We start from the raw sequence: 12,523 nt of genomic DNA on the forward strand, positions 1-12,523 counted from the left end.
CACACTTAATGGAGCACCTTTTGCTTTTTTCATTTGAAATAGCTCAACACCATCTCCATTAATCTCTTTGGCATGTAGAGAATGGATACTGTAGTGTTTATAAATGTCTTCTGTTCTTGTTCAATCTACTTTCTCAAGCTGGCCTCTGGACAATACTGTACCATCATCTCTATGTGAAATATCTTGAAGGGAATTCACATGTATAGTAAATGTTATTTTGTAGCAGATGCAGTGTTACTTTTTTCATTTTACTAACATGTACTAACTCTTGCCATATCTTTTTACTCTTAGTAGGTACACCATTGAATACAATAACAAGTCCTTCTTCAGAATCCCTTTCCACACAGTTTCAATATTCTCCTTAAACTCCAATGGCAGATAAACAACTCTACCTTTTAGACTCTTCTGGAGCTCAGTTGGAGGTAACTTTCCTGTCTTTGGCTCCATGCGGACTATTGCTTGGAATGGATGTACACATTGTAAAAGTATAAACTCACAAACATTCAAGTCTTGCAGTTCTTGTGGAATAGAAACTAGTTATAACTTGTTATACAGTGCTCTAGCTGGCATTTTAGTCTTCTCTAATTTATTATAACAGTTATTACATTTACCTTGTTGTTTACAATAATCTATAAATAAATAAGCTGCAAAATCTCGCCATTTATCACTGTTGTGTTCTTCAGTTTTTGAAGACACAATAACATAATGAGTTTGAGTTTCATAGTGAATGCATCTACAGCATATGTGAATACAGTCTGGTTTCTCTGATCAGACTCTTTTAAACTTTCTAATTCCTTCACAAAAGTTATCAACAGTAATAGATATCGCCTGTTCTGCTACACCTGCAGATTCCAACTGTTCATTTTCTGTGCACTCCTCTTGAGGTCCAAAGGAAGGAAAATACACATTGTCATAAATCTTGTCTAACTCTGCCACTGTTCCATACAAAAGAACTCTATTAATTTCAACTAAACATACTGCAGGACCCTTTACATTGTAAAGCCTTCTAACTAGTGTGCGCATTTGTGAGTGGTGTACAACTAAAATTCTAAAATTATGAAAGGTGCTTTGGCACACTTTCTACGATAAACATGCCAGTGAATGTCCCTGTAGATTTGTATATTTTCTAACTTTGTATGGATCTAGTCTTTGCAAAACTACAATTTTCTGTTTAAGACTTTTACATGGAAAACTCTATACAATATCTTTGATTATGACAATTGATTGCTGCAGAACAGTGCAAATACTGCCACAATTCCACTTCCATACAGGGGCCTGTCTATGCCTTCCTTGAACTTCTTCAGCTATAACTTTTTCTACATATCTAGGTACCATTACCTCTTTCTCAATAGGAGAGCCATCTTTCAACTCATAACACCCTCTAGATTGATCAACTGCATGCACTAATCTGTTCTCTTGCAAATAGCTTTCTTCATTAAAATAAGGCTCCATATTAGAAGTATGGAGTGATAGTTTTTACGATTCAGAAACACCTGTTCATTTACTCTTGGAGGTATGAGGGCTATGTGGGTACCATCAATGGCACCTATCACATGGGGGATATTGAAAAGGCATAGAATCCTGATTTGATGGTGGTGAGATCAGCCCTTTGGGGAAACTTGACATAACTTTGCAGGTGTTGAACAAATGCATTCAGGAAATTGGACAGGATGTGGCTGAACATTGGCTGAGATACCCCTGCAGCTATGCCCATTGTCACTTGGAATGAGCCTGTGACCAAAAAATGTAGCATAGGTAGTACCTGCCCAGTTGTAGGTATGGCATGGTGATTCCTATTAGCCGGCTTAAGAACAGGCTCCATTTCTGCACAGAGGTCAAAGATTGTAGGTCAATTCAGTCGGTAAGTTATGATGATGTGACGTTCCTCTATGATGGCCAGATCTACCAGGGGTCCGTAAAGAGATGGGGCTCTCCCTTGCCACATGGGTCTCTACCTGTGGGGGAGGAACAAAGACACATTGAGTTGGGACATACACTTGCTTCACATGGAGCCCGAATTCATGTTTTATATGCGGCAAATATGTAATGCACACAGACACAAAGAGGAGGTAATCCTGTCAGGATAATGTGTGGTGAGGTGTCTCAGTCATAATGGAATCATAGTGTAGACACACTTCCCACCATCATGTCAGTACTCGACGAAGGGGAGAGGGAATGGAGCGATGGATGAGGCCCCCGGCCAGGCTATGGAGGCGTGGTGGATGCAAAATGGCAGCCTCCTGCCATGCAGGTAGGGTGTATGGAAGTGACTTCATTCCGCTGGCGTAACTCGTCATTGCGGTAGGCGGTGTTCACCTCTGTGCACCTGATCATTGGATAACATGGTTGTCATTGGGGAATCTGGGCCAATCCTGATCCCCGCCAGCAGTGACGGTGCACACCGCCATGGTATCTACCGCCATTTTGACAGGCCCTTGACACTTAATTCCTGCACTATGAGAAGGGAAGAATTCCACTGCTGCTGTGTCCTGACTCTGGTCCCTGAGATGGCACGTGTCACAGGGGAACGGGCCCCGGCCTTCACCTGCGGAGGAGCTGGAGAAGCTGGTGGACGGGGTCCTACCACTGTATGCAAAGCTGTATGGACGACCAGAGGAGCAGGTGAGCTGCTATTTGTCCTCCTTAGATGGGTGTGAATGTGGCGGATGCCTGTATCCGTTTTTGTTCGCTGTGTGAATGCTCACCTGTAGTGTGTCTGGCAGTTTTTGGCTTTAAAAATGTCAATAAAATTGTCAATATCTTTTTCCTCCATGCGCCATGTCAGTTTCAACGGGCATTGCACCCACACTGACGTCTGTTTCTTTACTCTGTGTGTCCCATGCAGGGAAGAGAGGACTGTGGCAAGCCATCGCTAAGTAAGTGTGGACCCTGGGGTCTACAACCAGCAGAGCACCCACTGCAGGAAGTGGTGGGAGGACCTGAGGCGATGGGCCAGGAGGACCGGAGAAGCCCAGCTGAGGAAGGCCTCCTAACGAGGGAGGGGGGGGGCTGTCAATATCTTTTTCCTCCATGCGCCATGTCAGTTTCAACGGGCAATGCACCCACACTGACGTCTGTTTCTTTACTCTGTGTGTCCCATGCAGGGAAGTGGGGACTGTGGCAAGCCATCGCTAAGGAAGTGTGGACCCTGGGGTCTACAACCAGCAGAGCACCCACTGCAGGAAGTGGTGGGAGGACCTGAGGCGATGGGCCAGGAGGACCGGAGAAGCCCAGCTGAGGAAGGCCTCCTAACGAGGGAGGGGAGGGGCCTGTCGGACCTTGACCCCCCTAAATGGTGGTGGCCTATCTGGATTTGGATGAGCACTTGAAAGTAGCACAGCAGCCACAAGGGAGTGATTACCAACACTGTTGTGATGCCACTAGGATGAGTGAACGTAGATGCTAAGGGTTGCATGCATAGTAGTGCCAGGCACATAGACAGGTGTGTCCCTGCAGTCCTGCCCCCTCCACGTCCGTGGGATAGTGTCCTAGGTAGTTTTGGCTGGGTCTGTAGGCCTTCGAGGGTTCCCCTGTTTGGCCCATTGTATTCAATGTAGCCTCCTGGACTTGCAGGTGTGTTGACTTGCCATCGTCTCTCATTGGTTGACTTAACAAAGTGTTTCAGAGTAGTGTGGCAGGATGGGAATGTAGTGTACTGTGGGGTCATGCCTTCCAGTCAGGGGCACTTCCATAACATGTGTTGTGTCTGCTGAGGGTTTGTGTCTGAGCTGGGTGGGAGTGTATGTATCACAACATGTACATATTTCCTGGAATTACATACTTCTTTCTTATTTTGTTCCCCCACGGTGCTCTTGTGTCCCTGTGTACATTAGCATCATCTGGTGAGGGAGCTTAGGCACCGGTGAGTGGGGATGCTGCAGCACCTGTGGCAGAGTCCACTGATGCAGTGGGTTGGAGGGCGAGGTAAGTACCACGGGGGAAGCAACTTCCACTGGAGGGGGTGACTCTTATACCTCCTCCGATGGCAGCTCCTTGGGCCCACCCATTCTTTGGCATCTACTGCCACCCCACATGCCATCACCGCCCTCCCAGTAGCTCCCCAACGAGTTGCCCATGCCCGCTGACCCAGGAGGGTAGGCGTTTACTTCGCCCCAGGCACCTCATACCCTACCCCAGTCAGCCCGTTTGCCCTCACGGAGGAGGCTTTTGACCTCCTAAGAACCATCTCTGTAGGGCAGACAACCATTGTGAATGCCATCCAGAGGCTAGCATCCCAGATGCAGCTATGCAATGCATACCTGGAAGGCATTCACAGTGCCATGTCTGGCTTACAGAGATCTTTTCAGGCTCTGGCCTCCTCTCTGATGGCAGCCAGTGTCCCTGGTCTTTCTGTCCCCCTCCCACCACCACTACCCCTTCCAGCACCTCACTCCCTACACCCATCCCAAGCACACATACACACAGCCATGCACACAGAGAAACACAAGCACTACACTTCCCACCAAAGGCAGGCACACACCCAACATACCAAAGCACACACAACAACATCCACCTCCCCCAATGTGTCAACCTCCCCTGCGTCCCTGTCTGTCACCTCAACATGCACACCCACATGCACTGCACCATCAGTCACTGCTGCTGCCCCCATTCTTGCAGTCACTACAACAGCTAACATCCAGTCATGCATCCCAGACACCATGCCTGCACTCACCACGACTACATCCACAGACAGTTGCGGTACACTCACCAGACCTGCAGACACCCACACAACATCCATGTACACTGGCAGCCTGTCTTCTCCTACTGTGTCCACCCCCACCTCCCAAAACACTACAATGCTCACACTGATCCACACCACACACATCCACCATAAATAAACAGACTAAACAGGCACCTGAATCCATGTCCAGCACACCTATACCTCGTACCACTACTCCCTCAATCTCCACTCCCAGACTTGGCTCCAAATCCCCTCTAACTGCACCTAAGAAGCTATTCCTCTCCTGTGTTGGCCTGTTTAAACCCACTGGCCCACCCCGTATTGTCCTTAAACTTTTCCATGCCCTAACACAATCCACTCCTTCCTCTTCAAAGTCCACCCCAGTCTGCCCTTCCCATTCCTGTGCCCCTTCCCCAGGGAAGAAGAAGCCCTGTGTTGCCCCAGGTCCCTCTGCCACCCCCCGGTCCAGGCCCACTCCCCCTCCTTCCAAGGGCAAGCCCAAACCCTCTCCACCTCTACCTCCTAAGCCTAAGCCCAAGAGCCCCCCTTCAAAACCTGACTCAGCACTCCGCCACCCCCCTGCCCCTGATCCCTGAGGTGCCTGGAGTTTCCTTTGCCATTGTAGGAGTCAAGTGTAGCCTATATTTGCCCTTCTGGGACTTGTACATATGGACTGGCCTATGTCCTTGTTTGTACATTTGTTTTTGTGCAAATTGTAGTAAATTTTGGTGCCCAGCAGTCCTGTTGGCACAGTATTGACCCGTTGTGCAGCGTTTCACTGTAGGGGTGTGGTGTGCACAGGTGTGTGCATTGGTTCAGGTATTTTTGGGCTTGTGTCTGGTAAGTACATCTTGTTACGGTGTGTATGTCTTGGGGTGGTGAGGGGGGTTGGGAGTGTGTTGCGGTGTGGGTGGTTGTGTAACTGTGCCCTTTCCTCCCATGTGTACTAGGCTGCGGTACTTCCCATCGTCATCTTCATCGTTGGTCACGGTGCTGGAGAAATATGGCAAGGAGAAGCACTAGAATTATTTCCAACTCTCGCTCCATATTGGCATCGGCGTGTTCTGTGTGGCTCCGGTGAGTGTTTTCCTTTCTAAGGGTCATTTCCGCTATGGTGGAATATGTCAAGGAGAAGCACTGGGATTATTTCCAACTCTCGCTTCATGTCTGCGCCGGTGTGTTCTGTGTGACTCCTGTTTCTCATGTGCTTCGTTATTTGGTGGGCCGGACCGCCAGCCTGTTGGTGGTAGTTACCGCCACCGCCGGCAGTGTGGTGTTTACCGCAATGTTCATAATGACCACCTTAGTGTCCAGTCACAAAGCAGATGCAGGCTCTGCACTATTAGGCCTCACGGTTCTGAAAACCATTATTTGTATGGATACATTCAAATATTGTGTGAGTACTTGCCTAGGTATCTGAGAGAACGTACCTGTCTACTTCTAGTTGCAAAATGAGGTACTTTACTACATCTGCTGGTATGTGACTGCCTGTTTTAGTACCTCAATGACTCGGTAAATCTGTATGTAAGTAGTTGAACATATACTTCAGTAGCTCTGTTAAGGAATTCAGGGGTATCCCGGGTTGTGTGCAATTACCTCTAATATTGCTGCATATATAAGTGCATTCTGGCTATTTCAGCAAACGGAAAAATGTCTCTATTTCTCTGTCAGTGGCTGAGAGATAGTATCCATGCTTTAGAAAGATGATTGCCAGTTTCTTTGTGAGTGGCATACTCTATGTAGTGCTCGGCTTAGAGGTCTGCAAGTGCATGAGTAAGCTTGTAAAACTGAAAAGTACATTTCTTAATCACTTGAGTACATTGCGCCATGCTTGATGGCATGACTACAGCATAACAAGGAGATTAGTTATCCTGAGTTTGAGACGTGATAAAGGGGTTTCACATTCAAACTTTAGTTAGGCACTGAGAGAGCACACACAGGCTCTGCACTACTAGGCCTCCTGCATGATTAAAGCAGTATGTGTCAGGATACATGAGAAGATTGTGTCAGTACTTGCCTATATATTTGAGTGAATGTAGGTGTCCACCTGTGGTAGTGCCTTGAGATGTTTTAGCACATCTGCTGTTATGTGAGTGCCTGTTTTAGTACCTGTATGGCTCTGTAAATGGGTATCGTAACGGCAGAACAAATACCTTAGTGCCTCTGTTAAGGAATGCAGGGCTATGTGTGTGTCTCTGCAATTGCCTTTGAAATTGTTGCATATATAAGTACTTTCTGGCTATGTCAGTGAATTGAGAAATGTCTCCGGTTCTCTGTCAGTGGCTGAGAGATAGTATCCATGCTTTGGAAAGATGAATGTTAGTTTCTTGGTGAGTGGTATGTTCTATGTAGTGCTTGGCTTAGAACTCTGAAAGAGCATGAGTACGTTTCTAACACTGAAAAATACATTTCCTAATCACTTAAGCACCATGCACCATGCTTGAAGGCGTACTTACAGCATATCACAGAGGTGAGTTATATGTATTAAAATGTGAGTTTCAGACCTGGCAAAGGCAATTTACAGGCCAACTTTAGTTAGGCAGTGAGAGAGCACACACAGGCTCTGTACTACTAGGCCTCACACATGATTGAAGCAGTATTTGTCTATATACATGACAAGATTGTGTCAGTACTTGCCTAAATATATGTGAGTGAATGTAGGTGTATACATGGAGTAGTGTACGCAGACATTTCAGTACGTCTGCCTGTATGTGAGTGTCTGTTTTAGTATATGAATGGCTTTGTAAATTACCACATATGTAGATGAATAAATACCTCAGTGCCTGTGTGAGAGAACACACAAGGATATTTCATATACCCCTACAGTGCATGTTCTTCCCTTTCAATATTGACTCTCATAGATCTCCTCTAAAAAGGAATAAATAACAAGTCCCGGAATTTCAACCAACACATTGTTTGTGAGCAGCACATCACCTATACGCACGTAAAACCTGCACATCTTCTAATACATTGTGAAGTATAAGTTTAATCCTTAGCATGCAGTTTTTTCCAGCAAATAGACTATGCATTAAAGCAGCATGTATTGTATGCAGTTACATGGAACACACTATGAACCAACGTCTCAGACACTTACTCTGCGCCTCAGAGAAATTGCATCTTAGTCACCTATTAATAAATATATAAAAGCACTCACACTGCCACTAATAGATGTTCTCAGCTACTTTCACTACTTCTCGATATGTTTCAACCTCTCTTTTGACAACCTCATATAGAGATATGCATTTGTAATCAATTTTATTTTCTCAAAATTAAAACTTATTGACATACCTGAAAATTGAGTACGTTGGTATATTTGTTTTTGCTCTTATCAGATATTTTCAATACTCTCATGAATTGTCAAAACTAAGCATAAGAATGGATCAGCACTCTTACACATAGCAAACATAAATGGCAAACCTTTTCAACTTTGCACTGTGTGAAAAGGTAGATAAATAAAAGCACTCCATTAGTTTTTTAGTTTTGCAAGGACACTTCTGAATGGTTACTGTATGTTAATTCTTTTCTGAAGACCCCAGTATGGTAGACTTTTTTCCTGATCACGACGTAATTGTGATGATCGTGACAAATTCGCAAAAAAAATAGTTTTGTGACTTAAACAGCATAGTACACTTTATTAGCTCTTCCTCTCTAGAAAAATAAACACTTGTCACACAATGAGTACAAACTCTTTTAAGAATGAGAAAGACAGGAGTCTCTCTCATTAACACCTTTCCCCAATACACTTTTAGCACAGTCTCCATAGAAGCCCGCTAGAACCAATAGGTCACAAGTTCACTCTACATTCTACAGGGGGTATATTTGTCACAAGGTGTACAGAATCAACACCATATCTAAGTCTGCAGTAGACATTTTATTTTTCCAGAACCAATGAAAAAACAACTTACTAATCCTTTCAAAATACTACCTAACTTCAGTTACCTACATACTCACAACACCCAATCAAAAGTATGTATGTTTTTAAGTCATGAGCATACCTTCATTTTGACTGCATGTCATTTTCAGCACTGCCTCATTCAGGTCTAGCCTTCCCCTGCTTGCTTCTACTGCTTCGCTTCAGAATGATTAGAGTGTGAATTGTGGGCACAGCTATGTGTTGTAGGTTAAGGGGAGTGCTACAAAGAGTGGAATTGACAGGGATTTGGGTTTGCCTAATGTGGACATTACGTGGATTGGCAAGAGAGGGTTAAAGTGCTATGAATTGCTGCCTTTGGTTAGAAGCATTAGAAATTGCCAACCCCGTCACCTCATGATTGTGCACTGTGGTGGTAATGACCTAGGCACATTGACTGGAGGAGGACTGGAAATCCTAATGAAGGATACCTTTGCACAATTGAGAAGACTTTTCCCTCATACTCTTTACATGTAAATGTTAATAAAACTGTTTCTGTATTTCTCAGGGACCATAACATGGGCTGTACATACAACAACGTACGCTTCTACATGTCTGGTATATACAGGAGTGATGGTGTATATTTTACAGATGAAGGCCATTTTCTTCCAGCATGTCGAAGAACACGGAGGTGAGTTTTTCCTCCGGGTGGGGGGGGGGGATTGCAAAAAAAAAGGCATCGGGGGAAAGGAAAGGGCTTTCCTTTCCCTCGATGTGTCTTTCAGCATGCGATCGGGCAGCAGGAATGCCCACTAGACACCAGGGAATTTGTTTATGTGTGTGTGTGTGTGTGCAGTGTGGGGGAGCGACCCCTTGGGCAAGGGTCGCTCCCCTTTGGGGGCCAATATATCTATTGCCGTTAGGGGGCAGAAGCCACTAGAAACCAGGGATTGTTTTTGTGTCTGTTTTTTTTGTGTTGGGTGTGGCCCCGTGGGCAAGGGTCACCCCCCAGGGGCAACAAGCACTACTTGGCAGTTCTGCCCCCCTTGGGGGCAGATCAGCCTATTTTGTTTAGGCCCAACTCCTCCCAAGGGGGGCAGAATCCACTTAGCGCCAGGGATCATGTGTGTGTGTGCGCTTTGTGTGGGGTGGGTGGCCCCTTGAGCAAGAGTCTCTATCCAAAGTGCGCAATATATTCTATGCCATTTCTGCCCCACTTGGGGGCAGATTGGCCTATTTTTTTAGGCCCATCTGCCCCCGGGTGGCAGAAGCCATAAAGATGACAGGGATTTTTTTTTCTTTCCTTTGTTTTTTTGTGTTGGGGGGGCACCCCCTTTGGCAAGGGTCGCCCTCCAAAGGGGACAAAGCACTGTTGGGTAGTTCTACTCCCCTTGGGTACAGATCCGCCTATTTGTTTTAGGCCCATCTGCCCCAAAGGGGGGCAGAATAAACATAACGCCAGGGATCATGTGTGTGCTTTGTGTAGGGGTGTGGCCCCTTGTTCAAGGGTCGCCCCTCAAAGGGAACAATATATTATATGCCATTTCTCCCCCTTGGAGGCCGATTGGCCTATTTTATTTAGGCCCATCTGCCGCCAAAGGGGGCAGAAGCCATAAAGATGGCAATAATTTTTTTTGTCTTTCTTTTGTTTTTGTTGTGTTGGGTGACGCCCCCTTAGGCAAGGGTCACCCCCCCCAAAGGGGACAAAGCACTGTTGGGTAGTTCTGCCCCCCTTGGTGGCAGATCGGCCTATTTTTTTTAGGCCCATGTGCCCCCAAAGGGGGCCGAATCCACTTAGCGCCAGGGATCATGTGTGTGTGTGTGTGCTTTGTGTGGGGGGTGGCCCCTTGGGCAAGGGTCGCCCCCCAAAAGGGGCAATATATTATTTGCCATTGCTGCCCCCCTTGGGGACAGATTAGCCTATTTTTTTAGGCCCATCTGCCCCCAAGGGGGGGCAGAGAACGCTAGACACCAGGGAAAATTTATAAATGTTTGGTGGTGGGGTGTTTGTCAACTGGCAAAGTATTTGCATTTGTGATTATAACAGTTTATTTCTCCTTTTTGTTCTACTTCAAAGCTTTTGCTTCCTTTGCTGTGGCTTGTTGCTGTTTTGGCAGTGGTTGTCCTGCAGTTTGTGTAGTTGCATGTTTTAGGTAAGTAAATACATTTGACTTGTTTGTAGGTGGTGTACTAAATGCAGGATTGTGTGTGAAATTGTCCTTAGATTTATGCACAATGATATTTGTGTTATCTTATGTCTAACTTGCTTTTCTTTTTTCTTTTTAGTGGGATATCATTGGTGATTGCTGTGGCTCTGCAGAGTAGTTTCTGGTGAGTCAAGCTTTTTCAGGCAAGTGAGCGGTATTGTTTTTGAGTTTATAACTCTTAGTGATAAAGCTACACTTTGTTTATTACTTATCTTACACAGTGCTGGTTGTTGATGGTGCATTTGTCCAGTTACTTTTTGTAGGAAGGATCATGGCTAGCCGTAGGATGACCGCTCAGCAGGTTGTTGGTGTGCTTATTGAGTCATCTTCTGACCATGATTATGAGACTGACTCTCCATCTGAGGCAGAGGAGGAAATGCAAGAATCTGGAAGTGAACTTTCTGTCAGAGAGGAATCATCCTATGATGAAGCCATTCTCAGTGCTGATGAAGTGCCTGTTTTAGAGGAGGACACTGATGTGCAAATGATGCAGCAGCCAGCGGCTGAAAGGCTTCGCATTGGAAGACCTGACACATGGGTTGCACCAAACATGAAGCAGCCACAGTTGCCTGTGTTTACTGGTTTCCCAGGGTGTAGAGTAAATACGTAAAACATCTTTGAGTTGTTTATGGATGATATATTTTTGGAAGAGATTGTTGAGCAGACTAATTTGTATGCAGAGCAGTATTTGAGGGACAAAGCTGCCAGATTTAGGCCATACTCTAGAGCTTGCCGGTGGATTCCTACAAATCTGGAAGAGTTGAAAAAGTTATTTTAAAAAGTTTTACTTTTTTGATGGTGCTGATAAGGAAGCCATCACTGTCTTCATATTGGTCTAATAGTCCCTTGATGGCAACTGCTATATTTCCTGCAATCATGAGTCGTAACCGGTATGAGCTTCTTCTTCGCTGTTGCATTTTGTAGATAATTTCTTAGCCTTGCTATGAGATCACCCTGATTCTGACCATCGTTTTAAGATTAGACCTGTCCTTGATCATTTGGTAGTTCCGTTTTCAGAGATCTATGTTTCAGGCAAAGAAATATCTGTAGTTGAGTCTTTGGTCCTGTTCAAGGGTCGTTTGGTTTGTAGGTAGTACATTCATAGCAAGAGGGCACGTATGGAATTAAATTGTATATGCTGTCTGAAAGTAGTACAGGATATGTTTATAATTTCCAGGTCCACACTGGTAGGTATTCCAGTATTGACCCCCCGGTTGTCTGCCCACTTTTGGAGTTGGTGAGAAAATTGTGTGGGAACTTGGTAGATGACTATTTAACAAAGATCGCCATTTATATGTAGATAACATCTACACTGGAGTTCAGTTAGTCAATGAATTGTTCAGAGTGGACACTGTTGCTTGTGGCACAATCCGCTCTAATCGGAAAGGCTATCCAAGAGAGCTTGTCTGTAAAAAACTTGAGAAGGGACAGTGCAGTGCCTTGCAGAATGATGAGCTGCTATCTCTGAAAGTTGTAGACAGGAGGGATGTGTACATGCTAACTACCATCCATGATGAGAGTAATTCACCTGCGGCTGTTTGGAATCAAGTTGCTGAAGTGCTCAAACCTATGTGTATTTTAGACTACAATAAGCACATGGGTGGTGTTGATAGAGTAGATCAGAGGTTGGAACCTTACACTGCTGCTCGTAAGGCTTATGTTTGGTATAAGAAATTAGCGGTTCACCTGTACCACTTGTCAACTTTTAATGCTTTTGTTGTGTTCAAGGATACTTCTCCAGAGCCAAGGATGGCATTTTTGAAATTTCAGGAGTCTATCATAGCG

The sequence above is a fragment of the Pleurodeles waltl genome, chromosome 8 (assembly GCF_031143425.1).
Source record: "Pleurodeles waltl isolate 20211129_DDA chromosome 8, aPleWal1.hap1.20221129, whole genome shotgun sequence".
Classification (NCBI taxonomy): domain Eukaryota; kingdom Metazoa; phylum Chordata; class Amphibia; order Caudata; family Salamandridae; genus Pleurodeles; species Pleurodeles waltl.